The 12,619-nt window shown below is 37.9% G+C and overlaps 1 long non-coding RNA gene across 1 annotated transcript in view; it reads right to left on the reverse strand.

Moving 5' to 3' along the window:
* Positions 1–5,609, reverse strand: part of LOC122241137 — a 67,316-nt gene extending 61,707 nt beyond the window's left edge. Inside the window, exon 1 of the long non-coding RNA XR_006221122.1 lies at positions 5,398–5,609. This is a non-coding gene — a long non-coding RNA (uncharacterized LOC122241137). The remainder of the gene's footprint in view (positions 1–5,397) is intronic.
* Positions 5,610–12,619: the final 7,010 nt, after the last annotated feature.

Below are 12,619 nucleotides of genomic sequence, written 5' to 3' on the forward strand. Positions count from 1 at the left end.
CATACTCCAGGGGAGGGGATTTTACATGAATACTAGGAGGAGGGCATCACCGGGAGCCATCTTAGAAGTGGCCCACCATACTCAAGTGTTCTCAGAGGAGTACTAAGGGCTCAGTTGACTCTGGTCTACATCCCAGCTCTAGCAAATCCTCTGCAGTGAACTTCCTTCAGTAGCCTCCACCCTAATTCACACAGAGCTTAACATTATGCAGATTGCAGCATAGTAACTCCATCATAGCGTAGGAAACAGTGTAGGTCTGCCCAGGAGTTCTCTAGACCAAAATTCTCTCTCCTTTTTTTTTTTTTTTTCCAGAACTAAATATTCATTTAAAATATCAGAAAAGTAGGGGTGGCTGGGTGGCTCAGTGGGTTGAGCATCTGACTTCGGCTCAGGTCATGACCTCATGGTTCGTGGGTTTGAGCCCTGCATTGGGTTCTGTGCTGACAGCTCGGAGTCTGGAGCCTGCTTCAGATTCTGTGTCTCCTTCTCTCTCTCTCTCTGCCCCTCCCCCACTCACTCTGTCTCTCTCACTCTCAAAAATAAATAAACGTTAACAAAAAAAAAATAAAATACAGAAAAGTAAAATGGTAAATATAAGTAACCATTTTTTTGGTACATTATAATGAGAAGAAGGCAGTTTCTGGGATCTTCTGTGCATGCTTAAAGATACATCTCTAGAATGCCAGCTGTTTGAACACAGGCAACTCCCTGTCTATGAGAGCCTCAGTTTCCTGACTGCGGTTCAAGGACATACTCTCACAGTGCTACTACAAAGATTAAATAGATGATCTGTATGAGAGCATTTTGTTAACTGGAAAGCACAACATCTAAATACAAATTTTCTCAGTACTCCCCTTAGCTCTAGAACAGGACAGATTGTTAAGAACAGCTGCTTAGCATACTATTTAACTGTCTTATTAGAGCAATAAATATTTTTGGAATATGGATAATAAATGGACTGTGTTTTTATCACATTCAAAGTAGCATCAGTAGCTACATTTGCTGTTGATTTACTAAAATGAAAAAAAAAAAAAAAAGATTTCCAGATTTTTTTTTTTCACTTTAGAACTCGCGTGCCTGACCGCATTGCAGATTTCAAGGCAATGCATAAGCTTTCCACAGTGTCGAAACAATCTAGCAGCAGGCACTTCCTTCAGCCCTTTTTTTCATTCTCCACTGCCCCCCAGTTACAATGTTCCCGTTGTGTGTGTCTTTGACTTGAAAGAAAACATTTTCCCATTTCATGTAAGAACTACATGGAGTTTAGGGCCCTGATGGACCAGAAGAGTACATTAGCCTTTCTTCTTTAGTGGCCCAGATTGAAATCACATCTAATGTTTTCCCATTAGAAATGAGATGGCAAGATATTTTCTGGGAAGTGATTTAGGTATACTAAAACAATCTATAAGGATCTATTGATTAGAAGTAAACTTGACTCAAACTTGATTTGTGTGCAGTGAAGCACCTTGGGAGGTGATGTGATTGACAGTGCAGAATAGATTGGGGGCTGGAATAGTTAAGATACTGCAGCCCTTTGTGGGGTACACGGACAGAGCTTATCTGTAGATAACAAAAATTGAGAAAGAAAAATAAGGAATTTAGAGTACTGAGATACAGCATACTCTGTGAATTTGGTTGTATATATAAATCCAAAGAAATAAGCAAACGAAGAAAGGATTTTGCATACAGAGTTATACAAGAAAGGAAATTCCAGGGCATTTCAATGAACTTTAAAAATATTCCTACTCCCACAAATATGTATTGGTTGCTATTAGGTTATTCCTGGCTAGTTTTGGTCAATCAGAGTTTTTAAATAACTTGCCAGCAGATCATAATGTCATTACCCATTTAAGTGAAATCAAATACACAAAAAACTTGAAGCTGAATGCCCTGCCCATAATCTTGCAATACATCACTGTAGAAACTAAAAACAAAAGATGAAATGATGATTTAAAAATTTCACAACTAGAGTAATAAGGATAAGGGGCACCTGGGTGGCTCAGTCGGTTAAGTGTCTGACTTCAGCTCAGGTCATGATCTCACGGCTTGTGAGTTCGAGCCCCACGTTGGGCTCTGTGCTGACAGCTCAGAGCCTGGAGCCTTTTCAGATTCTATGTCTTTCTCTCTCTATCTGCCTGTCCCCCGCTCACACTCTGTCTCTCTCACTCTCAAAAATAAATAAACGTTAATAAAAAAATAAAGTAATAAGGATCAAAGGTATATTAACATAAGTCAAACCCCAACCCATTATAAAAATGCAGGAGTCTGTTGAAACTTTCATATTTATTCTTTCCTTTCACTCAACAAATTTACTTGAACTCAAGACATCATGCAAATGACATTTTAAATAATTATGATATTAGGTATCTCCAGGCATATTTTGCCTGAGATAAATATTTTACCTCTTCATATAAGTAGGAAATTAAGATCTGATAGCATTGTATGTATTTTGAAGATAATTCTTGTAAATTGTTTGAAGAAATTTTATTTATTTTTTTAATTTCTTTTTTTTAAATGTTTGTTTTTATTTTTGAAAGACAGAGCACAAGCGGGGGAGGGGCAGAGAGAGAGGGAGACACAAAATCCAAAGCAGGCTCCAAGCTCTGAGCTGTCATAACAGAGCCCAACATGGGGCTTGAACACACGAGCTGTGAGATCATGACCCGAGCTGAAGTCGGACGCTTAACTGACTGAGCCACCCAGGGGCCCCTATTTGAGGAAATTTAAACTAACGATAATATTGAACAAGAAAGAACCCCAGTTGTATTAATAAATAATACACTGAAAACAATTAAATATAAATTTTATCTGAGCAGTGCAACTTTTCATAGAAAGCAGTTAAATCTCATGGTGTCTGTATATGCAAAATGCTACAAAGAGCAGACATTCTCTAGCAAATTTAAGTCTATGGCATTTAAAAACAACCAAAGGTTGATCTTTTTAGACATTATCAATGTAGGAATAAGAGTGGCCAAAGCTACAAACTAAGATCATCAATTGTTGTGGAGTCAGCTGTTCTTCTTGAAAATCTGACCATAAGCCATCGAATCCTGTGCTGTCCAGGGTGGCAGCCACCAGTAACATGTGGCTATTTAAATTTAAACAAATTAGTACAAGTAAAATTAAAAATCCAGCACCTCTGTTGTATTAATGGCATTTCAAGCGTGCAACAGCCACATGCGGCAGCTACAGTGAAGACCCCACAGGTATAGTACATCTCCCCATCGCACAAAGTTCGGTTGGACACACCGAATTCTAGTTCCCATTTGCCATGTCCCTATATCTAGTCTGTGATGTGGGTAGAATCAGAAAAATATGAAGAGCACTTGATATTCTGTCCCAAATGCTAATAATCAGATAGCGTATCTGTTCCTCTTTAAAAGTTAATGAACACAAAACACTTCATGGCCCAAGGTGTTCCATTAAACTATGAAAGTTGTAACAAAATGAGGGCTGGAAATACATATCGGGGTCAATGAAGCACTAAAATATGCTTATCAAGTCTCCATTTGTCCTCTGTGTTTGGCAAGAAGTTAATGGAAAAGGGCATATTTGTTAAAATACATTTTACACTAATGAAACAATATTATCAAAGGAAGTTCTTAATGTGTATAAAGATTAGAATATCACTGAAAAAAAATACCTGAAAGCGTGGAATGGACTTCGCTTTCCTGGGGAAAACAGATTTTTCCTCCTCATATTCCAATATTTTTGCTCTTGCAAGACATAAATTGAATGTTTTTAAATGTTCAAGTCATCAATAATGAGATTAAGTCATAGTATTTTTTTGTATTTGAGCAGTTGCTATCTGAGGATCTCAAAAGTAATACATTGCCTGGCTATAAACATTTAAAAATAAAGTCAGCATGCCCGATTTTTTCCTAGTTTTTGCTGTTGGTTGTGGTGTTACGTGAAATACAATGGTTTCACCAAGGAAATCAAGAATTCTGAAACCTCAGATTTAATCATTAATATGATGACTTATATAGAAGGCAGACTTTTTCTAAGAAAAATATAGCAGTGTTTCTCACTGTTAGAAAAAAAGGAACAGCTGAAGCAATGACTTCTTCATGTAATGTATTGCTAGAAACAGGGATCCTTGTCTCTGAACTTTCTTGACCTTAGCCTGTTTTTTTTTTTGTTTTGTTTTGTTCTGTTTTTTTTTTTTTTTTTTTTTTGCTAAAGTCATTAAAATGATTAGAACCTCAAGGAGGGTTACAGTGTTATATTCTTTTTCTCTTTTTAACTTACTCTGAACTGAATCAACCAGTTTTAAATCCTGCATACACCCTATTAATCCCATCTAACTCTTCTGTCTGTCTGGATGAGTTTCTTCAACAGATTCCTTGAACATGCGTTAAAAAACATAAATCACTGGATTAAACTTGTAGGGAATGATGAAAGCTGAATTCGTGTATATACATGTGGTGGGACAAATGGACCCTTTTATTATTTAACCTGAATGAAAGCAATAAATTTGAAACAGGTTTAACTGATGATATTGGTAATCCACAACAGATTTCATAAGTGTTTTTGAATGAACATCGGTTTTGTTCAATAATCCCTTGGATTAAAGAAGGGTTAGATAACTCAAGCAACCTGCAAAGCATCATAATATTTGGCTATTTATCTTTTATTTTTTACCAAAAACCAATATGTGTAGTTTAGGCTTTAGCAAATAAGGCCAAAAATTACATTTGTCATTTTGTTTTTGAAAATGTGTGGCTGGGGTTAGGCTATATAATTTTACCTGTTTTCTTGGGTAGCAGCGTGTTCTTCACCTTCTATTATTTTTATATGAAATATTATGCAGTACTAATATATGTCTTGTTTTCCAATATATTGACGATAGCCTTTTCTCTTAATTACTTGCTCTACTGACCCCCCACATTCAGTTGAGGTATTCTAAGTTGTATGAATTCTAGTACATGGGATAAAAGTCCTTCAAACTTCTATGTATTCACTTAGTTGCCAAAAAAACAAAAGAGGTTTGAAGAATCTTTAGGTGGATAGTTGGGAGTCCATTCTGACAATAATGAAAAGAAAATAACTACTAACATTTATGCAACAATCACTAACATTTATGTAACAATCTTTTCACTCATTACTTCCTTGAATTCTTCACAACAATTCTGTGAAATGTGGGCAATAATATTCCCATTTTTCTAGACAAGAAGACTAAGTACTAGAGTTAATAATCTGCCCAAAGTCATGCATCTTAGCAAGTGGTAGATCCAGGTTTCAAACACAAGTTGTGTGACATCAGAGCCCACGTTCTCTTACGTCATGTTAGTTATCTATTGCTGTATAATGAATTACCCAAAAATTAGTGGCTTTAAAACAGTAAACATTTATTATCTCATAGTTCTGAAGGTCAAGAATTCAAGACTGACTCACCTGAGTGGTTCCAGCTCCAGGTCTCTTAGGAGGCTGTGGTGGAGATATCAGCAGGAGCTGCCATCATCAAAAGGTTTTACTGCAACTTGAGGGTATGCTTCTAAGATGGCTCACTCACTGGATGTTCATGGATTGCCTCCATTCCTCATCAGCTGTTGGCAGATAGCTCAGTTCCTTGTCACATGGACTTTCCTGGGAGCTACTTGAGTGTCCCCTAGACATAATAGCTGGTTCTTTCAGAACAAGACAGAAATCACAATGCCTTTTATGACCCAGACTCATAAGTCACACTCCATAATTTCCACAATGTCCTATTGATTATACAAGTCAGCCCTATTCTGTGTAGGATGGGAACACAAGAAAATGGATATCAGGAAATAGATCAGCTTGGAGCCTGCCTACAATATATACTCCGGAAGTATAATACTTCTGGAGACAAACCCTATAATCCCGGCACAGAATGTAAAAACTTAGACATAAAATTTAGACATTCCAGCTTTTCATGTCTATACTTAATACTGAACAAAAGAACAGCAGTCATAGACAATATGTAAGTGAGTAAGTGTAGCTGTGTTCCAATAAGACTTTACTTATAAACATGTCTGATAGGACATATTTGGCCCACAGGACATAGTTTACCAACCATTGGTCAACACCATTCTTGAAGTAGACTTTTGAACGGTTACTACTTTGATTGAAGGTAACTAAAAGGACTTTAAATTTTATGCGACAGAATCATATTAAGTGGTTTGTCCTGGCCCATAAAATATTGTACAATTTCAGGCAAGTTGGCATTGTCAAGATAGAAAAGGTGAACCGCTGTAAAAACAGAACAAAATAGATAAGACAAACAATTTGCACATGAAATCATTGCTCTAAAAATATCAAGTCATTCTAGAATATAAACTGACTTGGGGGGGTGATGAAATTTTGAAAATTCTTAATTCTGGTGATATCTGTCTGATGAATATTTCATATTTTTGTCTGACTTTGAATTGTCTAGACTATACACTGTGCCCAGCATAGAATAGGCACTCAGTAAATATTTGTTGAATGAATTAAACATCTTATGTCTTTTACCCCTTCTATACCACACACGCCTCACCCCCAGGCCTTCACTGCCTTTTCTTGTCTCTTCAGTAAGTTTCTGAGAGCACATTGTGATATATGATGTTCAGTATTAGTTTGCTTTTAAGAATTCATTCAACAAAAAGTAAAGGGCAGGTAAGAAATGGCTATTGGAATATAATTGAAGATATAAAGACTTAAAAACAAATTGGAAAATTATAGAACAGAATGAACATTGACTCCAAACAGACCGGCTAACAGGAGCAATGAAGCTATCTATCAGACAATAGAGTAATTGGTGAGGAATTTATTGGCCTCTGACAAAGCTATTAAAGACCAGGGAAATTTAGTTATTCTGACTTTTACTTCTATTATTTTTACTTTGAGGCCCAAATTATTGTTTTAAAACCCACATTCTACTATGGTTACATCTATAACTTAAAAAGATGTCTACTACAGTGTTCATTTATTTATTCAAACAAATATGTATTGAATACGAACACTGTACCAAGCACTACGCAAGTTCTTAGAGATACAATGGAAAACAAAACACGGGTCCTGCCCTAATATGGTTAGAGGCTGAATACAGAAAAGTAAACAGGCATGGTAAGAACAATGGCATAAGGTATAAGGTTCATATCCACCTTAATGAATTGCACATTAAACAGATGTATTCAACTTTAATATTTTCGTCCCAAAGTCAATACTAACCCTGTAATTCAGCTAGTTTTACTCTTCAAAACAAAAGCAACAACAACAAAGCAATAAGGTTCCTGGAATGCACTGCTTTGTAATGGTGTTCCAGAAAGTGCAAACCATTAAGTGTTTTAAGGAGAAAAAAAGTTTCATAGCCAATTTGTTTTTGTAAAATGCTGCATTCAACATAAATGGGTCGCCCCCTGCCCCTGCACTGCAGGAATTCTCAGTGCCTATAATACGGCAATAAGCATTGTGACCCACTCAGAGAGCAAATATGGTTTAGTGTCTTGAAATGTATTTGATGAGGGGCGCCTGGGTGGCACAGTCGGTTAAGCGTCCGACTTCGGCTCAGGTCGTGATCTCACAGCTTGTGGGTTCGAGCCCCGTGTCGGGCTCTGTGCTGACTGCTCAGAGCCTGGAGCCTGTTTCAGATTCTGTGTCTCCCTCTCTCTGTGACCCTCCCCCGTTCATGCTCTGTCTCTCTCTGTCTCAAAAATAAATAAACGTTTAAAAAAAAAAATTAAAAAAAAAAAAAAAAAGAAATGTATTTGATGAGGGCATGCTTTTTTTAAGGAAGCATCACTTAGTATCCAGCATGGCATTAACGTTTCTTAGAACATAGTTTGAGAAACACTACCACATACCATTTCACATGTCTTAATCCAATCACATTTATTACATTCTGGGAGAGCTAATTCCTTAAGAGAAATATTAAATGAATACTTTTGTTAGGTAACTGAGTGCTTTTGCAAATCTCTCTAATTTTGCATCTTTCAGATCCAGTATTTGGGTGCTTGTCTCTTTTTAAAAGAAACATCTGGGGCGCCTGGGTGGCTCAGTCGGTTAAATGTCCGACTTCGGCTCAGGTCACGATCTCCCGGTCCGTGAGTTCGAGCCCCGCGTCGGGCTCTGGGCTGATGGCTCAGAGCCTGGAGCCTGCTTCTGATTCTGTGTCTCCCTCTCTCTCTGCCCCTCCCCCGTTCATGCTCTGTCTCTCTCTGTCTCTAAAAAAAAAAAAAAAAAACGTTAAAAAAAAATTTAAAAAAAAAAAGAAACATTTGCTCATGGTCCCATTAAAGACTATCAATTTTGCTAATCCTCAGCTAATTATGCAACAGTATTCAAGGGAGTCCCTGTAGGTAGGAGGCATTTGTGCTCTCAGCCTGCAGAGGACAGCCAAAAGATGAGCAGATTAAGCCAACCAAGGGTAGCACTCAACTGTGTCCGCATCTTAAGTCCCCTTTTTCTTTCCTTTCTTCCAACTTTCTCTCTCCTTCTTACTTTGCCTCTTTTCTTTCTTTTCCCACTCTGTTGTTTTTCTTTGTTTTGTTTTACTCACTTCCCTTACCAATGACAGGTCCATCTATGGCCACCAAAGGGTTAAATTTAACCCTATGATGGCCGCCACAGCAACAATAGTTCAACAGTAGTTTATAATTCGTATGTGGCAAAGCAAGTAGTGAAGTAGGCAGCTCATTCATAGCAACGGAAGGGATAAAAATGCTGTCATTATCAGCACAAACCGATATCTGGCTTCCCAATCTCCTCTCTGCGGCTCTATTGGTACTACCTCTATCTTGCACAAAGTAGTTTTGGAAGATAAGACTGCACCATCTTCATGTATGTGTGTGGAGGGTCGGGAACTTCTTCTTGGATAGGATTTGACTTATAGAGCATTTGCCTCCAAATCTGGCACTGGATATGTGAGTTGTTCCCATTTTAAGGTGCTCTCTCAAAAATTTATTTTGAACAATAAATCATTGTTTGGAGAAGACACGTAGTTGTAAAAATAACTCAAATAAAAATCATTTTTGAATTGTTAGGGAAGCCTTTAACTACATTGGTAAAAATAGAAGACAAAGAAAGTTAATGCAGACAATATTTATTTCTGGGGAGTCTTGCTTCATAACTGCAAGTGTTAGGCAATGTAAACAAACCTTTATTCAGATTACTTTAAAAGGCAATATAACAAGTTATTATAAAATGGAGATCAAATGGATACCTACAAAATGAATTTTTGAAAAAGTCATAAACACTTTTAAAAGAAGCCTATGGGAATCCCTACAGGCTTAAGTAGGAAAATCATCTAACATGCAGTGAATACTTCTAGAAGGGGGGTCAGGGGGTATGAAAATCAAAATAGTTTGAGCTAAAGAATGAAGGAAAATCTGAGATTGGTAACTGACCAAAGGAAGCACCTGCTTTCCGGAAATTAAAATCATGTATTAGGCAGCTCTGACTTAATTGCCAAATGGGGTGAAGCCCAGTCTCTAATGTAAAAGGGTCCCAAATTATAATTGGGCATCATGGATTAAAATTCAATACCTGAAAATTTCCTCAGAAATGAATAGGCAACTGGGACAGACTGCAGAGCCCAGTACAATATGCTTCCCGCAGCTGACACTGGCAGGTCACTTTATCTGGCACCAAATAAAGTTCCCAAGTGGTCTTTAAGGGCATTCAGCTGCCGAGTGCTTATTTCATTCATCCCTTATTGTGCTGCCAGTAGCAGATCCAAAGAAGTAGCATGAATCAGCTCGGTGGATGGAATTTTCTCAGGCTGAGTGATGAGGATGCAACTGCACGAACCCCACTGCTTCTAGTGGGGCCTCTGCTATTAGTGGTAGCCGAATGACAATGGCTTTCACACAACGCGGTTCGTTCAACAGGAAATTCGAGGGAAGGCAGGATAAACGAACGCTAGGATACTTCCAAACATGTACTTGGTGAGAATTCAAAAAAAAGTTTTAATGAGAAACATGATTTTTTGTGTGTGATTATCATATAACTTAGAAAACTGGGAAACAAGACGGTGATCCCCCTTCGCGTGTACCTCCAGACACACACACAGTAGGGGCTGGCCCTTAACAATTCCTGCATTAAGAATAAAACTACGGCATTATGTTCAAAGGTCTTTTTAGTTGCTTCTTTTTAAGGTGCCTGGAGGAATAAAAGTCAATCCATTCAATATCTTTATTTTTCTATGTGCTCATTTCAGAGCATATACTCAATATTGGAGTGTGTTTCCTTGTTTCTGTCAATTCTAGTAGAATTTTCTAATCATAAAATAGTATTTCGTGTCTTCTCCCATGCCGGTTTAAGACCTGCAGGAGCTACAGCAGTTCCTCTGAGGTCATGAACCTGTCTGATGAACTACAGATGAATGTAAAATATTCTTCCAAGCTTAACAGGCCTTATTAATGTGCAATCCCAGCGCTCGTTTTTTATTTAAATTCATGGAAAGGTTAAAAGGCAGTAGTTTTTATTATTGTTTTGCCTTTGGTTTAGGACAAATTCTGCATGTATCTACAACAGAAACAGTGTGCTAATTATTTCATATAAATCACTGTTAGCAGCAGTATCTAATAGTGCTACCATTACTGAATATTAAGAGTCTTACATTTCCATTAGAATTAGGACCAAGGGCTAATTATTTTAGTTAAAGCTAAATTTGATCTAAACGGGAAGCATATTTGGCATTCAGTCTAGAAACCCAGGGCTGTTATAAAAAGATTGGTTGTGAATGCAGAGAGTAGAAAAATGTATACGGAGCTTTGGTTCTCCACTCTTAGGAGAATAGTAGAGTTACCGTGGGATCATTAACATAAGTACAGTAATATAATTAATATAAGATGTTCTGTTCTTCTGTTTACGCTCAAATTTCAGGGTATAAAATGAATTAATTTTCCCAAATAAATGTGTGCAAGTATCTAAATGCCTCTCTAAGCTGAATTTCTTTTAAATTTTTATTATGGAAAATTCCAAAATTTACACGAAAGTGAGAATAGTATAACAAACCCCCATGTACTCACTGTCCAAATTCTATGATTATCAGCATATTATGTCTCTTGTTTCATCTGTACCCCAACCCTTCCCTCACCACATTTTCCTCCTGAGCAGACTAGGTGTGCAAGACAAATGGTATGGGATGCTACAATTGGTAGAACTTATTTTTAAAACTGATGCCTTCTCAGTTTCGACCATTTTACTTAAAATGTACTTTTTCCCCCAATTTACCCAGGGAAAGAGTGGTGTACTATATCCACAACGTGAAATGATGGATGAGGTGGATATTTAGTGAAATCATGCCTCAAACATGAGAAATTCAGTGATCTGGGTTTTCATTTTCTATAAATTTTCAAGGGAGTTGATACGATGCTCTTTTTCACCAGTGGAATCTCTAGCCTTTTAAATTCTACCGCTTCTCGAAACCTCCCAGCCTTTCCTTATTTCTCTCCTTATTTATTTTTGCCTCTCTATAAATCATAGATAATAATAGTTCCCACATCATAGCTTGTTAGATTTTAATGACAGCCTCCAAGGACAGGTGTCAGCTAAATGAAACATATAATTAAAATTTGTGCTATTCTAAAATTGGGTTACTTGGCAATACTCCAATCAGAGACTAACCCCATTCAGATGATAGGCATGTAGTACTCATCCGGGTTACAGAATGTGTGCAGATTCCATCCAGGCTGGTCTTCGCTAGGGGCCAAAAATATGATGGAATGCTTAGTCCGGCACACCCACATTGCAGGTGTTTCTACCTGGTGCCCGAATAAGTGTTCTATACCTCGGGACTTTGGCAACCAGTACTCTTGTTCGTGATTAACTCAAAAATTTGGGTGAAGCCTATATGTTTTACCAGGCAGTTAATTTAGGTATAGGGATGTATGTAATATGGATACATAGGTGATCGTCATACTTACGCAATAAGTATGGTATCATAGAGTTCTTTAGCCTCCAGGTACTTCCTCACTAAGAGATAGAGAGGCATGGTCTCAGTCTCAGTCCTACACATACACACCATCCTGTTGGATCCCGTCCTTGTCCCTTCAAGCATGGTTATCATTTCCCTACAAGGAATATCTTCTGAAGTATGCTACCTTGCGAAGCTCCTAGACACTTGTGGCATTCACTCAAAAGCAAGCTCTCTGACTTTATTACTGTCCCTGTTAATTTTGTTCAGGCAACTCTTCAGCCTTTCATTGATCTCTATATCTTTGGATTTGCTATTTTTTCCCTGTACCACGCTGCCAAGGGAGCAAACCATACTCTCTACTGAGTTGGAGAAGTCATTATCTTTTCACCTGCAGCCCTCAACTATTGACACCCTGCATGAATTTGTGCCATTCTCTTGGCCCCGCTAACCACTGAGATGCATTCCCTCCTCCTCTTGGATTCCTGGGTCTTCAATCTGTTTGCTACACACGGTCCTGACAAGGGTCTCCTCAGCCTATACAACATCTCAGGCAATACGACTTTACTGACAAGTCTCTGTAGTCTCACCATGCATGCTCCTTGGGAATACACTGGCTGGCAGACACATCAACCAGACTCAGCTCTGTTTTCTAGTTGAGTCTTGAGTCTCAAAGTCTCTGGCCTGCCTTAACTCTTAAGCCTGGGCCTCTGCAAATTAGCAGCCAGACTCGGAGAAGTTCTTTTCCCCAACCAG

Source organism: Panthera tigris, chromosome C1, assembly GCF_018350195.1.
Source record: "Panthera tigris isolate Pti1 chromosome C1, P.tigris_Pti1_mat1.1, whole genome shotgun sequence".
In the NCBI taxonomy this organism is placed as follows: domain Eukaryota; kingdom Metazoa; phylum Chordata; class Mammalia; order Carnivora; family Felidae; genus Panthera; species Panthera tigris.